The following is a 15,676-nucleotide window of genomic DNA, read 5'->3' as shown; positions in this document are numbered from 1 at the left end:
TCCTCCTGATGTCGGATCTAACTTCCTGCTGAAGTAGCTGCTCTTCTGCATGTTCAACCTGGATGCGAATAGGTCTGTGTGGAATAGACCCCACAGCTGTTCTATTCGCTGAAATATTTCTTCATTCAGTTTCCAGTCACTGGTATCCGACAAGTGTCTGGAATTCCAGTCTGCTACTATGTTGATCGATCCCAGAAGAAACTCTGCTGTCACTGATTGAAGGCAGTAGTGCCAGAAGTCCTTTGCTAGTTCCGCTAGGAGTCTGGACTTTGTTCCCCCTAGGCGATTGATATACCTGACTGCTGAGATGTTGTCCATCTTCAGCAGAATACATGAGTTAAATTTGTCTTTCGTGAAAGCTTTGATCGCGAAGGATCCCGCTAGCAGCTCTAGACAATTTATGTGTAGTCAGAGTTTTTCCGAGTTCCATCTTCCTCCTGTCGTCTTCCTGTTCCCCAACCTCGATGACCTCTCAGGAATCGGCCTCTAGCGGGAAAAAAGGCGTCTTGTTGTTTATTCTCCCATTAGTGGGCTCTGTTATTCCGAGGTCTCCTTGTGCCCTGGCAGCTGCCAGTCAGGAGATCTGGGGGTTCTTATGTTCTCGGGTTTGAACATATCTGAAATGTCTTTGATATCGGCTAGGTGCTTCTCCTTCCTTAATCTCTTCTTTCTAGGGGGTCCCAAGTCTCCCTCCTCTGTTCTCTCCTCTTCTTCCTGAGAAAAACGTGGGGTCTCTGGTGACTCTTCTTCTTCTGACCCTTTGTTTCCCATATTGTTCTCCCTGGGTCGGGGGTCGGGAGGCTTGGCACCATCAATTTACGCAGGAAAGCGTCTCTAAACTTATTGAAAGCGTCAGTAGCCTCTGGGGCCTCTTTGTCTTCCCCGTAATGTTGACCTGGGGGGTCAGAAGAGGTCTTCCTCTTCCAGGTCCCAGTACGCCCCTTTGGGCCCCCTAGGGTGGCTTTAGTGGACAGGTTCTTGGTTCTTTAGGTGCTCTTTAGTTTCTGGCACAGGAAGGTCTCTATCATAGCCAGTCTGTCTTGAAGGGGTCTCACCCCTTGGGCCACTGCTTTCACTAGCAAGTTCCCCAGCACCGCTCAGAAGCTGTGAGCAAGGCCCTCTGCCTGCTCCTCCTCACTTCATAAAAATTCTGACATTGCCTCTGTCTGGGTGCTTTTGCCTGTATCTGTATTCAGGTTGTGTGGCACGTCCACTGTTGCGCTGTGGAGTTTATCTGCATGGCTTGCACCTGTTTGGCTTTGGTTTGTGAGAGCTTTATCCTCGCTTTACGAGGGAGTGATGGCAGCTTTGTTGCTGGCTTGGTGCGCGATCCACGCTGACTAATTGTCGGAATCCGACTTGCTCCGCTAATATATATGCGACCTCTCCCTTCTGAGGCGGTTTGACGTGCAAGTCGTTCTAGACGCTGTTGGTGCTGAATATCAGCACATTGCAGCTATTCGGCAACTCGTGTTTTCGAGTGCTGTTGCGTCTCCGTGAGTCGCTCTGTGACAAGGGCTATTGCGGCCCGCCCCCCGCTCTCGCGCTCCTTACGCCCTGCCCTGCTGAGGGAGGGGCAATTGCTCCTTATTACGCAGACGGCTGGCGGGTCCCCGGTCATGCCAGTAGTGTCGCACGGGACCGCGCCTCCTCTGCACTGATTCTTGTGTGTGTCTGCTGTCTTTCGGGCAGATCAGGTCTCTCATATGGCTTTTCTGCTCACGCTCTAGCGCTCTGGCACCCTAGTGCTCTAGCGCTCCTTACGTGGTGCTTCTACGCCTCAGCGTCTGATTACTCATACATTTATTATGATTTACAACCATTACGAACATTCGCGCTCTTAGCTAAGAATATAAGGTACTTATCTTACTGAAGAGCGGGAAAAGAAGAGGTAGAGCAAAGGAACAGGAAGGACTATGGTCACATTACAGGACATGAGATGGACTAGATGAAGAGCATAGTTAAGAGGGAAATGTAGTTTTAAATAAAAAAGAAAGTTTTGAATTTTTTTTTTGTTGAAACTGCTGAAGACAGGAATAAATAGAAGTTGAAGCATAATGCTCGCTTCCGGTCTTGAAATAGAATGCTTCAGGCCCTACCCTCCTCAGTAGTAACACTCGACTTGCAGCCCTACCACTGACCCACCCACACACGCACCTTCCTTCCTGCGCGCCACAACGCCCAACCACCACGTCCACTACCCTTCCTACTCCATGCCTCAGTGGAACCTTGCACCACAATCAGCAGCCAAACCCTGCCCCAGCTAATATCACTGCCACCTGCCCTAGCAACCCTTATCTTAACTCGCCCTCCCTTTGGCTTGAACACTTTGCATCTAAACCCACCCCCAACCAAATATGCATTGGTCCCGCGAGGAATCTTCGACTTGGTTCCAGACTACATCATGCCTCCTACCACCGCACCAACATTAACTTACGGACTAACTCATCCCACCCAGAGCCAAGAGTACCCACCTCCCCTCACCCTCCCACACCCACAGTGGATGACAATCCTATTGTCAGTAACCAACCTCACACTCCTACAGCACCTCTAAAGGCTGCTTTAATCAACACCAGGTCACTTACAGCACACGCACTCGATGTAGCTGAACTTATCACTACACACGACCTCGATTTCTTAGCTGTCACCGAAACCTGGCTCCATGCAGCCTCAGGCCCTCTCCTATCCCTAGCGATCCCTGATGGCTACACCATTATAAGAGGTGACCGCAACTCCGGCCAATCCAAAGGAGGCGGTATTGCCTTCATATACAAAAATACCATTAGTCTTCGCCCTACCACCACTCTCCAAATCAACTCCGCCGAACTGCTCACAGTAAAGCTAGCGATCAGCCACAATCAGACTATCAAACTCCACCTCATCTACAGAGCACCTGGTCCTCTATCGACATTTGCTGTAGATCTCTCATGTATCCTTGCCGATAACACTAAGTCTAAGAGCCAAATCATTATACTCGGCGACTTCAACCTAGGTTACCAAGACCCTCATGATGCCCCCGCACACGGCATCAACAACCTGCTACTGAACCTCGGCCTCACACAACATATCAATACACCAACACACGTTAAGGGTAGGATCCTCGACTGGATTGCTACATTAAACTGTGACACCGCCATTGCCACCAACCAACCATGTACATGGACCGACCACCACCTCATCACTTTCAGCATCCCTACCAAAATGATCCACACCACCACTGATATCGCACCTGCCACCGCCACAAGAAACAAGCGCAACATAACTTGCGCCAAATTACTTCCACTTATCCTCCCTGCTCTCAACAATCCCTCCCGCTCATGTTCTGACCCTACAGCCCTTGTAGACACCTACAATCAGACCATGCTAAAAGCCCTTGACCTCATTGCCCCGTCCAAACTTCGTAAACCTAGACCCCGAGCCCACCTCAACTCCTGGTACACGCCACAGCTAAGAACCCTGCACAAAGAAAAAAGGAACCTTGAATCACGTTGGAAAAGTAACCCTACTGATACCAACAAAGCTAGTGTTATTCTTGCCACTCTAAATTACAAAGAGGCCATACTCCAGGCCAAAAGAGATGAGTATAACAAACGCATCGAACAAGCCCAGTCAAACACGAAGGAATTATTTAAAATCTTAAAGGAACTGGAGTCACCTGTAACCCCTCCTGACACCTGCTCCAAAGACAGTACCTAGTGTACTAACATTCAAAAGGCCCTCCCTGGCAAAATTACCACTCTCCAAAACAAAATCAATGACAAAAAAAACAGCCTGCAGACTAGCGTGCAGCTCAAAATCCATCAGACCAGTGCTAGCCCCAAACGTGATACCCTAAAACCATTCTCCTTCTCTCGCTTATCCACTACTGATGTTGAGCACATCATTATAACCTCAAACCGTCCAATTGTCAGGGCGACTTATGTCCTCCCACCATTATTAAAGAAGCATCGCACAGTCTAGCACCTTTCATCACCACACTCATAAATTCTTCTTTCAGTACTGGGATTGTCCCCGATAACCTCAAGGATGCCTGGGTCATTGCCCTCCTCAAAAAACCCACCCTGGATGCTAATATACCCACTAACTTCAGACCCATTACAACAGTCCCCTTCCTCTTAAAGATTCTTGATCGTGCTGCATACTTGCAGATCCAGGACTACCTGGAAACCAATAATCTCCTGGGACTGAGACAATCAGGCTTCCGACCTCGGTATGGTACGGAAACTGCACTTCTAGATCTAAAAACTCAGATCGAAGACCTAAAAGGCAAGGGCAAGCTTGCCCTACTTCTCCTTTTAGATCTCTCTGCAGCCTTCAATTTAGTAAATCACCAAATCCTCTGCCGTCACCTTAAAACTGCCGCCAACTTCTCGGACAAAGGCACGGCCTGGATCACTTCCTTTCTGGAAAACAGATCTATGAGAGTCTTTTCCCCCACCGCCATGGCGGACCCCGCGCCTGTCACGTGCGGGGTCCCTCAAGGTTTGTATGTTTCCCCGACACTCTACAATGTGTTCACGAAACCACTCTTTGATATTTTGGACTATCTGGGTGTCACATATACCAATTACGCCGACGACACACAGATACTCATCCCCATCACAGGTGACCACAAAACTGACACTCTAGCCATCAACTCCATCTATCAAGTCATCCAGGCCTAGATGGCGCAGCATGAATTGTGCCTGAACGATGAAAAGACGGAGATTCTCAACCTAGGCTCTCACCAAAGACTTAGCAAGCTAGACCCGTCCTTCAAATCATTCATAATTGATGGCAATACCATCAAAGTGGCCAAAGATACTAAAACACTTGGTATCTATCTTGACGCCACCTTATCACTCTCGAGACAGGTTAACGCTGTCTCCTCTGCAGCATCATACACATGCAAGCTCATCACTGCATGTCGCCCATTCCTATCACCAGCCAACTGTACTACCTTAGCCAGGACCCTGGTCCTGTCTAAGATCAACTATTGTAAAGCCCTCTACTTGGGCACTAAACAATGCAACATCAGCAAACTACAGATCATTCAAAATAATGCCATCAGAGCGGCACTTAACATCCCAAGGGAACCTACACATCTCAGACACCAGACAGAATCTCCATTGGCTATCAGTCTCCCAAAGAGTTTCTCTCAAAGCACTATCACTAACGCACAAAAGCCTCTCGCTTCAAGCACCTAGTTACCTGGCCAGCAAATTCTCTCTGCGCACCTCCTCAAGACCACTCAGAAGCGCCCAAACCAACTGCCTCTCCATCCCCTGCTTCAACCTCCAGAGATCTGGCGGGAGCAGTTTACCAGTCATGGCTGTGAAACTCTGGAACTCCCTTCCCAATCCACTTAGAGCAGAACCATCCTTCCTGGCCTTCAAGAGGAAAACCAAAGCCTGGCTGGCAGCCCAAGAGCAGTCTGATTACTAGCATCCACTGGCACTCCGCTACACCTGCGCAAATCTGCTAGCTGCATGATCGTTATTATGCATAGTAATTGTATAATTGTATATTTTTAAAAAAATTGCATACTTTATCATTATAATTGCCTTTATTCCCTCCCCTTGTTCTATTGCTGTATATACCGTGTAACGTACCTGTAACCTAAATCATGCGCCCGGATGCCCTTGGGCCTGGTGCGCTTTACAAATAAACAAAATACAAAAATACAAATTCATAACAACTGCACTATAGATTAGAGGGTATTAGCAGCAGCTCATGCATATAGCTACCAAGTTCTCCACTTCCATACGTGAATCCTTGAGTCAATCCTGTTTTTTCCCACCTTTAAACTGGTGTTGTTTTGATGGTGTCCCATACCCCTAGCGATGGTCCGTGATTCCCCCAGCTTCCTCTGGTACAGACTCACACAGAGACGTGTTGTAGACTCGGGCTCCCTGGTCGCAGTGCACGACACGGGCACGCCCCCTTTATTTAAAGGTAAGCGGCGGAGTGCAACGTCACTCCGCCGCGTGCCGAAACCCTTAAAAGGGCAGCACCACAAGTGTTATTATAGCTCTGTTTTGTTTTACACTTTCCCCAGCCTATCCTTTGCCTGCCATGACTCCACGCCTAACTCCACCCCATCTCTCCAGCCACCCACCTACAATACTCGTTTCCATTTCCAGTACTGTCCTGCCCTCAACCTTTACCAAGCCAAACCTATTCCCTTTGCCACTGTTGTTAAACAAGTGTGCGCTGCCTAAAAACTTGCTGCACAACACCTTCTCAGTAATGAAGTTAGATGGACATTTTTACAAAATACATACGTGATGAAACTATTTGTTTTAATTTTGTGCGCTTTGTGAACAGTTCGCTCGCGTGAAAATTGTCACGTGTTATTTCAGTGAATGTGCCCTTTCTAAAATGGCCGGCGAAAAAGGATTCTGCTGTAGTTGTCCAATTCTTGTTACCTTCAAACCGTCCACGGAGGCCAGCCTCCAGCTGGCGTTGCTATGATACCGCATGACAGCCCAATCTCTTCAAAATACACGTGATAAGTTTCGCTTCATTTGGCAAAGCGGTTTACCTGTTCAATCCCCAATTCTATGGGTAACTTCGGTGATCACCTGCGAACGTGAGCGCTACTAACAGGTCTTGTAGAGACAGGAAGTACTCTCTCGGCATGGCGGCCCCGACAGGTAAGAGGGGCTAATTCGTCTCGTGTGCCCCGATTCTAGTACTGGCGCTGCCTAGTTTGATAACTGTACGTTTCTAATTTATTTCACTGCCAGATATTTCAATGATTTTGTTTAGTTTCTCAATAACACAATGAGGTTCTAGTAAGTGCTATTTAAATAATCTGTCCGCAATCATCAAATTTATTGTAGCAAGACCATTTCTTCCGATTTCTTCAGGAGGTTCGGGAATATTCACGTTTGACAAAAATTTTTAACTTTATGCTGCCGAAAATGTATTTTCCCCCAATGTTCATCAATGGAGCAAAACAAATCTCCCTCTTGTTGCAAAATCTCCCCCCTGTTTACGGTGTTAGTTGTATGTGGACAACTATTTTTCTGAAGTGACGTACCAGTCAACATTTTGAGTTGCCGAGGCAGCAGGTGAACAAAATAAGTTATTGTTTTGATGTCTAAAGATGGGCAAGGGTCTTGGTGGGTGAGGGGAATGCCTCTGGCAGGTGCCACCCACTTAAAGGGGTGAGTTGAACGGTATCCCGGTAGCCATTAGAAATCCCACTAATCTGCCAGAAGATCAAGTGTACTGGGGTGGTTGACATGGAGGTAATGCAGGAGAATTTTTCTATCAGACATGCCAATGTTCTAGATCGGGAGATGCAATTTTCCCATAGGATTGCATTGGCGTTATTAGTTTACAGCGGTGGTGGGGATTAAAAAATAACACTTTACACTAACAGATTTATTATCTAGTCGTAATGAAGGGATAGGCGACTAGTTGGTGAGAAGTGGTGCTTTCAGGAATGGTCTGCGCCAAGTCTTTATGTCATCCCCTCTAACTCCTGTTTTAGTTTGACGGATTGCGGTGCTGTGACAGTGTACCATCCGCTTTTTTTTGTTTCTGTAACATGAGGACAGTGGTCATTCTGCCTCAGAAATTAAGATCTGCTAATCCTTATCACTTTTATAATGCTCCGTGCAGAAAGGAACAGTGCAAACAAGTAATGCTGCTGAGCCTGTCTATTGACACCCCTCAGCTGCAGCTTTGAAGTTTGGCAACATGGCAGTTACAGAGTAACATGTGCATTCCCGGAAACAGCCTGATGGAACTCAAAGATTCCAGCATCCAGGGACTGCTATTAACAGTGGGCAGCCCTGCTCCACATTATAGAATTGTGTGCTTCCATGGCCTGGTGGCAGATTAAGAAATATAAGCTATGTGTAGTTTTTACATCGTTCTTGGGAATCAGCAATTATACTGTCCAAAACGATTTGGTGTAATTTTCAGCTTGGTTTTAGTGGCTCATTTCCCCTTTCAGGATTTGCGTATCCCCCTACATGTGACTGAGGTTCACCCAAAACAGATCTTTGGGTTCAGTCCTAGAAAAGTATTTGTTCTCTCTAGGAAGATTTGTCACCTTCCATGAGAACAGGATCTGCCCCCAGTATCCGGGCGGGTACCCATGCTTCAAAGGACAGATTCTGCCAGCAAGAGGCAAGCCGCACTAGGGTAGTAGTTACTAGACTGTTTGGAGATGGCAGACTGGAGAGAAGGCAGTATTAAAGTATGCCAAGGGAGTAGTCCCAGTCCAGAGAAGGGCTCCAAATCCTGGAATCTCACAGCACTTCCTGTGCCCCTCCCCACTTCCATTAGACAAAGCACTCTGGTACTGACATCACCAGTAAAATACACTGATGACAGCAGCCAGGATTAGACCCTTACAGAAGACTTGAAATGGACCAATCCATGTGACAAATTGATTCGCGATATAAGCGGGTGAGACCACCTCTTGAATTGATTAATCTTTGGACTTCAGAAGAAGAATCATTTTGCCTGGAGCTTTATTGGGGTACAGTTTGTCCAAAGTTCTCTGCTTTATATAGATGACAAAAAAGGATCCAGGAGGGAGTGAGACCCTCCCCTCAACCACACCAGAGGACCATTTGGGATGAACTGCTTCGTGGACAAAGCATGCCTGCTGCCTGAACACTGGAACCAACATCCTGCTCACTGGAGGTGAAAGTCCCTGCAAGGACTGTCTGTATACCTTGTGTCACGGAATTCCCCCTTTCTCACCTGGGAGCGATCCTTGCAGGATTTCTTGGTCGGTGTCTTCTAAACCACAGACCTGGTCTTGTATAAGCCCGCGCGAGCCTCTTCTGACTCCAGTGTGCGTTCAGAGTTCCGGGATTCAGATTCTCCGGGATCCAGGAACGAAGAAGGTGCGCACACTGTGCACGAGTCCAGGAAACAAGGAAGAGGGGAATGGGAATGGAATTAGGAGGTCCAGGAACAAGGGTAACAGAGTAGCGAACTACGGAGCAGATGTCTAGTTGCTGCTTGCAATAGCATTGAGACGCGCGGGGCCGTGGGGGTGCAACCTGTTTGTAAAGTACGCTACATCTGACGTAAGACAGAGGAAGGCGTTAGACGGCCATGTTGGCAGTATCAAGGAGCGCAAGCCCCGTTGTGATAAGGACCATGAAGTCCAAAAGGGGCGCATTTTGTAGGTCATGACAGCATGCCTCCTCCGGAGACCCGTTCCACCGGGTTTGCCCGGGTGTATGAGATGGTATCTTCTGAGCAATCGAGGTGTGTTCAGATTAGAAATTGGTTCCCAGGTTCTTTCACTTGGAGGATATCCTTTCCATTCAACCAGGTATTGAAGCTGACCCCGTTTATACCTGGAATCGCATATTCGTGACACTTCATATTCCACTTGGTCGTCCACCACCACAGGAGGGGGTCTGCAAGAATTCCAGGAGGATCGGATGTAGGGTTTTAATAAAGTGTGAAAAACTGGGTGAATTTTCTTCCAGGAGTCGGGTAGCTTGAGCCGGTATGAGACTAGATTTATGATTTCCTTGATGGAAAATGAACCATAGTACCGGGGGGCCAATTTGTTTGGTCGTAAATGTCGGGGTAGAAGCTTCGAGGACAACCAGACTTGATTACCAACTGCATAAGAAGGCCCTGGTCTTCTTTTAGAATCTGCATATCGCTTAGTATGTATTCTGGCCTCCTCTGAATGTTCTTTGGCTTCCTTGTGTACATTGATGAGTGTTTCCATCCAGGAGTCGACGGTAGGAACTGGTGTGGGATGTGGAAGAACAGAGGGTAACACTGATGGATGGAATCCTTGACTGCAATAAAAGGGGTTGCTCTTAATTGCTGAGTGATCGGAATTGTTGTATGCGAACTCGGCCACAGGTATTAGGAGTGACCAGTCATCTTGTACCTTGGTGGTGAAACAACAAAGGTATTGTTCCAGGGTCTGGTTTACACGTTCCGTAGCTCTGTTGGTTTGTGGATGATAACCTGATGAGAGAGCGCGTTGGATTCCTAGAATGCGACAGAGATGTTTCCAGAATTGTGAGACGTATTGAGGTCCTCGGTCTGATATGATCTTGGAAGGGAGTCCATGAAGGCGGAAAATGTGTTCCAGGTAGATTCCAGCGAGTTCTGATGAGGATGGTAGTTTATACAGGGGTGTAAAATGAGCCATATGAGTGAACAAGTCAATGGTAACCATGATAGTCGTGTACCCCTTGGAAGGTGGCAATTCCACAATGAAGTCTGTAGCGATGAATTCCCATGGTCTTGTTGGTAGTGAAGGTTGCAGTAGGAGACCTGCCGGTCTCTTGTTATCGTGTTTGTTCTGACTACAAATAGAACAGGCTCGGATGTACAGTTGTACGTCAGTCTTCATTCTAGGCCACCAAAATTGTCTTTGTATAAGACGCAGGGTGTTGGTGATGCCACGGTGTCCGGAATGAAGGGTAATCTGGCAGAGGTTTATTATCCTTTGTTGTAATTTCTGTGTGGAAATGACTAGAGCATTATCCTTGAACAAATATCCATCCCTGGTTCTCAGATTCCATCGATTCTTCCTTGAAATATCCTTCCAGAGCTCAGAGGATTGGGTTTGCATCCGAATTTCTTCCAGGAGACTGACTGCTAGAGCTACAAAAATCGTTTGGGGAAACATCTTGGGATAGGTCCGATCTTCAATAGTTTCGTAGTCAGGACGTCGAGATAAGGCGTCAGCAATTATGTTTTGTGATCCAGGGACATGACTGATGTGGAACTGGTACTGGGCAAAGAAGAAGGCCCAACGGGCCTGACGACTGTTCCTACACTCCAAGGATTGTAGAACTTGAAGATTCCGATGGTCCGTGCGGACCTGGACTAGATGTCTCGCTCCCAGGAGTAGGTGTCACCATTCGGTGAAGGCTTGGCGGATGGCTAACAGTTCCTTTTCCAGGACGGAATAATGTGTCTCACTGGGAGTCAGGGTTAGTGAAAGGTAAGCAATGGGGTGTTCCATCTTGTCCTCAAATTCTTGCTTCAAAACTGCTCCTATGGCGTAGTTGGAGGCATCCGTCTCCACTAGGAATGGCCGATTAATGCCGGGTTTGGCTAGGATGGGGGCTTGAGTAAACTCTGTCTTTAAACATTGGAATGCCTTGTCTTGAGGTGTAGACCAGAGAAAGGGAGTATCTCATCAAGAGTGCAATGATCGGCTGAACAATCTCAGAAAAGGTGGGTATGAACTTCCGGTAGAAATTGGCAAGCCCCAGGAAGGATTGAACTTGTTTCACGGAAGTGGAAGCCGGCCAAGATAGTATGGCCTTTACCTTCGAATGATCCATACCAATTCCTTCTGGACTAAGGACAAATCCTAGGTAATGAACAGAGGTGACGTGAAACAGGCATTTCTCGGGTTTGGCTAGGAGTCTATGTTCACGAAGTCGTTGTAATACTGCTTTTACATGCTCTTCATGCTGTAGAAGGTCCTTGGAGTAGATCAGGATATCGTCCAGGTAGACGATGACGAAGAGGAACAGCATATCAGAGAACACCCTATCTATGAAACGTTGAAAGACGGCAGGGGCATTAGCAAGTCCAAAGGGCATGACCAGATATACAAAGTGTCCAAAGGGTGTTCTAAAAGCTGTTTTCCATTCGTCTCCTTCCCTGATACGAATCAGATGATAGGCATCCCTGAGATCCAGTTTCGTGAAGATTACAGCTCCTCTCACCGCTTCCAGGATATCCGAGATCAAGGGTAAGGGGTACCGGTCCTTGAGGGTGTATTGATTTAATCCACGATAATCGAGGCAAGGTCTAAGTTCCTTGGTGTCTTTTTTGGGAACAAAGAACAACGAGGCTCCAGCTGGGGATTTCGATGGTCTTATGGTGCCATCTTCAAGGTTGGTATCCAAGTATTCTCATAGGGCTCTTTTTTCAGGTTTGGATAGGATGAACATCCTCCCGAAGGGAATCACTGCTGAAGGTTCTGTGTCTATGGGTCTATGGCGCAGTCTTCAGGTCTGTGAGGGGGTAGAGCCTGGACTATAGCAGTTGAAAACACATCAGCATAACTCTGATAGGCCTTTGGAACCTGTACGATATTGGAAACCATGAGTGGTACTTGCTGATCTATTGATGGTTCTTTGGATGGTGTCAAGGAGGATTCCAGGAATAGACAGTGAGACATACAAAACTCAGATCCGAGAAATAAGGATCCTGCTGCCAAGTAGATATAAGGATTATGTTTCTGTAACCAGGGCATACCCAGGACCATGGGGTAATGAGCAGACTTAATGATGTCAAATCTGATCAGCTCTTGGTGATGGTTTATTGAAAGCTGGATCTCTTTAGTCTGCAAGTTTATGGGTCCTGAAGTGAGGGTCTTCCATCGATCGCTTGCACCGGTTGCATGGTACTTTGAGTCTCGTATGGAATGTGGTGACTAAAAACCCAATTTTGATCAATGAATACTCCCATAGCTCTGCAGTCAACTAAGGCCAAAATGGAGTAGGTCTTATTCTTGGATGGCGATATGAGGGCCTGTAAAATCACTAGGCTGTTTTGTCCAGGAGAGTTCAAGGGTGGAATAGACATGGAGCAAACATCTCTCTCCCGAAGCCTTGCTCCATCTAGGATCGGGAGCTGGCGTTTCCCGAACGCAGAGGAGGGGCTAGAGGACATTCTCTAACCAGGTGTTTATCCGAGGCACAGTACATGCATAACCCTGTATGAATCCTTCTCATCCTCTCTTGCGGGGATATGGGTCCACGGAAGGCTCCTATCTGCATAGGTTCTGGTTCAGTAGCTGACCCTGGATTATTGTCAGTTTTGGAGGTAGTCTCGAAGGATACCTTTGGGGGGTTACTTTGGATTCCTTCTTCTCTGCCTTTCTTTCCTGGATACGAAAATCTATTTGCATGGCAAGGTCCATAAGAGCCTGGAATGAGCTTGGGCGAGCCACTCTGGCCAACTCATCTTTGATCTCCTCATTCAGCCCCCTTCTGAACAGAGTGAAACTTGCTTCAGGAGACCAGTCAGCTTCCTTGGCCAATTGCTTGAATCGGGTTACATACGTAAGCATATCCTGTGATCCCTGTTGAAAGTCTAGCAGGCGCTCCTGGGCCCTATAGACTTGCTCTGGGCGGGCAAACATGGTTTTAAGGGCTTGTATGAAACCGTCGTAGTCATCCAGGAGGGCATCACCGGAATTGACTAAGGGCGTAGCCCAGGTTAGAGCATTTCCGGAAAGGTGTGAAATTATGAAGCCCACCTTAGCCCTGGGAGTTGAAAAGTAGTAGGGCTTAAAAGTAAAGTGAACCAAACAAGAATCAAGGAATCCACGAAGGGTTTTTGCTGACCCATCGTATTTGTCAACAATACCGCCCAGCAATACACTTTCTTTTGTGGCAGAATCACGGGATCAAACTAATTGTTTGAGAGCGGCGTTTTCCGCTTTTAAATTTTGTACCTCGGTTGTTAGTTCTTGCATGCCACGTATGAGATCCTGAACAGCCGCTTCCATGTCGTCTTGGAGTTCGGTCGTTTGGCGTCTCAAACTGTCACGGAATTCCCCCTTTCTCACCTGGGAGCGATCCTTGCAGGATTTCTTGGGCGGTGTCTTCTTACGCACGGACCTGGTCTTGTACAAACACCCGCGAGCCTCTTCTGACTCCAGTGTGCGTTCAGAGTTCCGGGATTCAGATTCTCCGGGATCCTCGAACGAAGAAGGTGCGCACACGGTGCACGAGTCCAGGAAACAAGAGGGGAATGGGAATGGAATTAGGAGGTCCAGGAACAAGGATAACAGAGTAGCGAACTACGGAGCACATGTCTAGTTGCTGCTTGCAATAGAATTGAGACGCGTGGGGCCGCGCGGGCGCAGCCTGTTTGTAAAGTACGCTACGTCTGACGTAAGACAGAGGAAGGCGTTCCACGTTAGACGGCCATGTTGGAAGTATCAAGGCGTGCATGCCCCGTTGTGATAAGGACCATGAAGTCCAAAAGGGGCGCATTCTGTGGGTCATGACACCTTGGCTGGGAAGGGCAGAACAAGGATCCCTCTTACCCGTGGAGATCCTGGGCAGGGTTCCCCAGCAAACCAGGAGTTGGGAAACCAGTCTGGGCTCTGTTTCCTTCCTCATACTGCTATCAAACAAAATTGAAAGCTTTTGCAGCAGGCCATCTAGAGCTACCTTTGACATCCACTCAATATTCAATTTGATTTGTGCTGCTGACTCTATCAACTCCTACCTGTCCTTCAGCTGTTTTTGAGCCCTTCCCTTTGAAAAACTGATTTACATCGTTGGACTTCTTCAAAACGGCTCAACTGCTTACACCGGCGAGGCACCGGGGATAACCACATTGACAATAGATCGCACCTAATAAGGTCACCATATAGGAAACCTAATGAAATACATGAGCTGCCGGCTATCAAGCGAAGAACGCTAAACTCTGCATACATTCAGCAACTTGTGATTGCTACAAAGGATATACAAACACATTTACAGTTGCCCTGAGGAAGACCAAGGGTCGAAACACGTGTCGGCTTCAAGCTGTTATGCACTTCTTGATTTTTAATAAATTCAGCATTGAATGGATGAACTCAATTGAACAATGATTTAGTTTAGCCCAGCACAATCCAGTGATTATTTCCCCTTGTTAGATTATGGCAGTTAAAGGTTGAGCCTCCCGTTATTAGTGATGCTGCGGACTAAGGATAGATAAACCACAGATTAACCTTTCAGAGTCTGTGCGCAACCATTAGCGTATCTACCCAAAGAGTTCATCAACTGCTTGAGATGCTGACGGGTCCATCACTGCCTGCTTTTCACCCTATTCAAGCTGATCTGCACTGTAGGGCTACATTGAATCGCTTGACCATGTTAAGCCTACTCAACCGTCTCCATGCTGACTCAACGCATTTTAAAGAGCCCAAGAACAATCCTGAAGGGTATTTGTAGTGGCTCCTTCTCACTGGCCTGGCCTTAACAGCCCTAGTTGCGTTTACCTTTTTTTTAAAGACCTCTTCATTAAACTTGAACTTTGCTGCTAACAAATATAGCCTGTCTCCCCCTATTTTCATACCCAGAGTGCCTCTTCTTTCTTTAAATGCACATATTCTGTTTCTTTTCTTACAGTGGTGGGTTATTGGTGTTTTTTATTCTGTTTTTTTTGTGTGTCCAATTTAAATGGTCTGGCAAATGCTGTACTTAAGAATGATCCAGTAATATGTTCAGAAATATTAGAAGTACTCTTTGCGAAAATATGCTCTAACAGATTATTCCTGGCGGCAATCAATTTTAATTCCCATCTACAAAAACGGCCCTTGCAGTCTACCCACAAATTATAGACTGTTTTAGATGTGACAGGTAAACTCTTCTCCACATTCGTACTAAAAGAACTACAAAGACGGTGTTCAGGAAACGTCCCAATGAGAAAGAGGGGTGCACGTTGCGAGCGCCATATTGTTGACTGGGGGAGTGGTGAAGTTGGCACGATGGTGCATTTTTATATGTATCTAGTGTTAATGAGAATGGGATGTGTCATTTTGTGTTGATACAGTTAGACTTGCACATGCGTAGCCAGATAAATGTCAAACCTGCCGATGAAATATAAACATAATATAGTTATGGTGTGCCACGTAAGCACCTAGAAACTGGGAAATGAGGAGCTTCATATTGCGCATGTGAGCAAGGAGATTTGAAAATGAAGAAACCACTTTAAAGCGGATACA

The 15,676-nt window shown here is 47.0% G+C and overlaps 1 long non-coding RNA gene across 1 annotated transcript in view; it reads right to left on the bottom strand.

The window, feature by feature from the left end:
* The window catches only part of LOC138473783 (uncharacterized), a 239,027-nt gene extending 233,135 nt beyond the window's left edge, over positions 1-5,892 (bottom strand). The window contains exon 1 of the long non-coding RNA XR_011268914.1: positions 5,780-5,892. This is a non-coding gene — a long non-coding RNA (uncharacterized lncRNA). The remainder of the gene's footprint in view (positions 1-5,779) is intronic.
* Positions 5,893-15,676: the final 9,784 nt, after the last annotated feature.

Source organism: Ambystoma mexicanum, chromosome 8 (genome assembly GCF_040938575.1).
Source record: "Ambystoma mexicanum isolate Mex_15411 chromosome 8, UKY_AmexF1_1, whole genome shotgun sequence".
In the NCBI taxonomy this organism is placed as follows: domain Eukaryota; kingdom Metazoa; phylum Chordata; class Amphibia; order Caudata; family Ambystomatidae; genus Ambystoma; species Ambystoma mexicanum.
The sequence above is the reverse complement of the archived record's forward strand: the minus strand, read 5'-3'. Positions and strand labels throughout refer to the sequence as shown.